Source organism: Plecotus auritus (genome assembly GCF_963455305.1).
Source record: "Plecotus auritus genome assembly, chromosome: 5".
Taxonomy (NCBI): domain Eukaryota; kingdom Metazoa; phylum Chordata; class Mammalia; order Chiroptera; family Vespertilionidae; genus Plecotus; species Plecotus auritus.
The window spans coordinates 160,796,487-160,800,808 of NC_137776.1; the positions used below are offsets into that span (position 1 = coordinate 160,796,487).

General features: G+C 37.9%; 1 pseudogene across 1 annotated transcript; it reads left to right on the forward strand.

The window, feature by feature from the left end:
• The first annotated feature begins 2,365 nt into the window (after positions 1-2,365).
• Positions 2,366-2,753, forward strand: LOC308248713 (small ribosomal subunit protein uS8-like; annotated as a pseudogene). Its single transcript has one exon. The product of its transcript is annotated as a small ribosomal subunit protein uS8-like (transcript).
• Positions 2,754-4,322: the final 1,569 nt, after the last annotated feature.

The following is a 4,322-nucleotide window of genomic DNA, read 5'->3' on the forward strand; positions in this document are numbered from 1 at the left end:
ATAAACTCAATATGGATACAGGACTTAAACATAAGATGGGAAACCATAAAAACACCAGAGGAATCCACAGACAGAGAAATCTCAGACATATGCCGAAGCAATTTCTTCACCGATACTGCTCCTAGGGCAATGGAAGCCAAAGAGAAAATAAACAAATGGGACTACATCAAAATAAAAAGCTTTTTCACAGCAAAAGAAACCATCAGCAAAAGAACAAGAAAGCCCACTGTATGGGAGAACATATTTGCAAATGTTATCACTGATAAAGGTTTAATCTCCAACATCTACAGGCAACTTATACAGCTTAATGAAAGGAAGATAAATGATCCAATAAAAAAATGGGCAATGGACCTAAATAGAATCTTTTCGAAAGAAGACAGAACGAAGGCCAAGAGACACATGAAAACCTGCTCAAAGTCACTAATCATCAGAGAGATGCAAATCAAAACAACAATGCGGTACCATCTTACACATGTCAGAATGGCAATCATCAACAAATCAACAAGTGCTGGCGAGAATGTGGAGAAAAAGGAACCCTCGTGCACTGCTGGTGGGAATGCAGACGTGCAGCCACTGTGGAGAACACTATGGAGTTTCCTCAAAAAACTAAAAATGGAGCTCCCATTTGACCCAGTAATCCCACTCCTAGGAATATATCCCAAGAAACTAGAAACACAAATCAGAAAGGATATATGCACTCCTATGTTCATGGCAGCACAATTCACCATAGCTAAAATATGGAAACAGCCTGAATGCCCATCAGCAGATGAGTGGATTAAAAAACTGTGGTACATCTACACAATGGAATACTACACTGCTATAAAAAAGAAGGAATTCTTACCATTTGCAGCAGCATGGATGGACCTGGAGAGCATTATGTTAAGTGAAATAAGCCAGGCAATGAAAGAAAAATACCACATGATCTCACTCATTTATGGAAAATAAAGAACATTATAACCTGATGAATAAAAAGATAGATACAGAGGCAGTAAAGCACCGAACAGATTGTCAAATTACAGCGGGAAGGCTGGGGAGTGTTGGGGAGGGAGGGAAATAGATCAACCAAAGGACTTGTATGCATGCATATAAGCACACCAATGGACACAAGACACTGCGGTGGTGGGATGAGGGCATGCGACAGGGGGTAGGGGAGGCTGGGGGAAGGTCAACGGGGAAAAAGAAGGAGATATATGTACTAATATATGTAATATTTTAAACAATAAAAAGATAATAAAAAAATAACTCCCAGCCAACATGGCTCAGGAGGTCATGTTTGATTCCTGGTCAGTGTTGTGTGCTCCGTCCCCAGTGTGGGGCATGCAGGAGGCAGCCAATCAATGATTCTCTCTCATCATTGATGTTTCTCTCTCTCTCTCTCTCCCTCTCCCTTTCTCTCTCTCTGAAATCAATAAAAATATATTAAAAAATAACTCCCCATTTCCCCAATCCCCATCAGCCCCTGGCAACCACCATTCTTCTTTATTTCTCTATGTATTTGACTACTCTAAATACCTCATGTAAGTGGAATCATTCAGTGTTTGTTTTCTTATAACTTGCTTATTTCATTTAGCATAATGTACTCAAGGTTCATCCATGTTGTAGCATATGTCAGAATTTCCAAATTTTTTAAGGTAGAATTATATTCAATTGTATTTATATATCACATTTTGTTTACTTATTCATCCATTGGTGGACAGTTGGCTTACTTTCATGTTTCGTCTATTGTGAATAATGCTGCTATGGACATTCTCTCTTTTTTTTTTAAAGTTTGATTCTTTTTTATCCGTGGAAGTCCCTAAGAGATTAGATTTATTCTGTTTTGATATGTGTGAAGACTGAGAAAAGGATTGTGTGTAAGTGATGAATTAAGGAAGCTCCCAGGAGACTTAGTAAGGGATTGGGGGAAGTGGAATTGGGAAGAGGACAAAGCCTTCACCTGCACTTTCAGGAACTGCCAAGAAGGTAGTGTTAGCTTGATCCCATAGACAAAATTTGGAATGTAGATTAGGCTTCAGTGCTGTCAGTAGCAAAAGCAAGAGAACTGAGTTTCATACTTCTGTACATTTTAGTCACCCCCTGTGGGGTGTAGATTCCTAGGCACTTCTGGCTTTCGGCGTGCTCCAGCATCCCAGGCAGTCCTCCAAATTAGCACACCATAGCTGGGGAAGGGGCATACAACAAGAGTAGAATGGACCTGGGGGAATCTAGGTAGCGCACAAGCAGTGTCCACTCCAACTTCTCACCGGGTGTTTACATTTCAGTGTCCAAGGTATAAACCATCACTTACAATGTCCCCTTCATGGCATTTCCAGGAGGTCCATTAAGAATTCACGACCTCTTTCCACTGTCTTTCCATGCCACCATAATGGTGCCCATGAATGTCCTCCTGGCTGATGCTATCAAGATCAACAATGCCAAAAAGAGAGCCAAATACCAGGTTCTTATTAGGCAGTGCTCCAGAGTTGTCATCTGGTTTATAACTGTGATTATGAACCCTGGTTACATAGGCAAATTTAAAATTATTATGACCACAGAACTGGGAAAATTGTTGTGAACCTCATAGGCAGGTTAGACAAGTGTGGAGTAAGCTTCAGATTCCACTGCAACTCAAAGATCTAGAAAAATGGCAGAACAATCTGCCTTGGGCCTGTTAGCTTGGTTTCATTGTACTGACAACCTCAATGGGCATCATAGACCACAAAGAAGCAAGACAAAAGCACACAGGAGGGAAAATCCAGGGATCCTTCTTCTAGGGAAATAACACATACTTGCATATAAAATGCCTCAATGGAAAAAAAGAATTCATAAAATATGACTCCTATTCACCTTCTTCAGTATGCCAGCATTTCTTAGAGGGATGCTTCTGTAAAAACTCATATTTTCTAAGTCTTTCCTTAGATGTCCATTATTATCTGTTAGTATCTTTGCCAGCCTCCTGCTTCCATTGAAATTAGTTTTGAAGGCTGTTCACAAGTTATAAGAATGACTTCCCTCTTACAAACTGTGGAAGGCAAACATTTTGGGACAATATGGCAGAGAAGGGATATTATTAATGGTATTTTACAAATTCATGACTATAGCCTTGATTATATGAGTGAACATTTATATCAGTGTTCAGCTTCTAGAGACTTCCTGTTGTTGGCAATGCTGCATGGGGGAAAGATGTTATTAAAATCCACAAATCCATCTCTCCCACCGTGAACATAACTTTTAATTTGACAGTCATAAAAGTCATCAACTATAGCTATAACCACCATTTGAAAAATAGAGGAAATGAAGCAGAGAAAGTTAATAGCATTTCACTGAAGTTGTATTAATCTAGCAATAGATCCTTCTATTAACTACAACTTATTCATTTTCAGTCAAAAATAAATTTCTTTCGTGGGACATGATTAGTAATATGGTTTAAATCTCTTCAAAAAATTATCCCCTTTCTAGCCTTCATTTTTTCTATCTGCAATATACATTTAGGTTAATGCAAATGAATTTTGAAACTCAATAGTAAGATTGTGCTTTATGCTATTGGGGCCTAAGAATCTTTGATGTTTATAGTCAGGATATTGAGACAGAATTGTATTGAGTGAAGTTCAAATCAGATTCAGAGTCAACCATTAGGTGACTTCTATGTGTCTTGACCTCTGTGAGTATTATTCAACTCAATCCATACAATACTCTTATAAGAAGAGATTATTGGTCCCAACTTTACATTGAAGGTGACAATTTTAACAGATATAATTATTACCATTTATTACCACCATATCTAGCAACATCATTCTCCTAAGTCCCATGATCATCTGGAACTCTCACTTAAGAACCACGTAACTGGCACTCATTGATACTTTATCAAAATGGGGAAAAGAGATTAAGAAAATTTATGACCTATTATTAAAAGCAGTCCTTATTATGGATATTATGGATATTATGGATATTATAAGCAGTATCTATAGAGTTGGGGAATTTCCAAACATATATTTTGGAGAACAAGGGAAGTAGACATTATGAGAAAAGACAACAGACTGTAAAGGCATCTGTTAGCTTTTGCCAATGGAAATGTAGAAACAGTGTAAACATGTACTGAACAAGCATAGTGCATGGCATACAATAATAAATCAACTTTATTTTAGAGTCCTAGTGTATCTTTAAGTTGAATGTATAAAGATACCTCTCCCCCTTGCACTGGGTGAATACCCCAATGCCAGTGAAGACAGCAATAGCAGAAGTAACAACAATACCACTATATATTTTGATACACTTTACACTGTACAAAGTGTTTGTGTTTAGATGCTCTAATTGAGTATACATTTGAGTATAAAAAGGTTTCA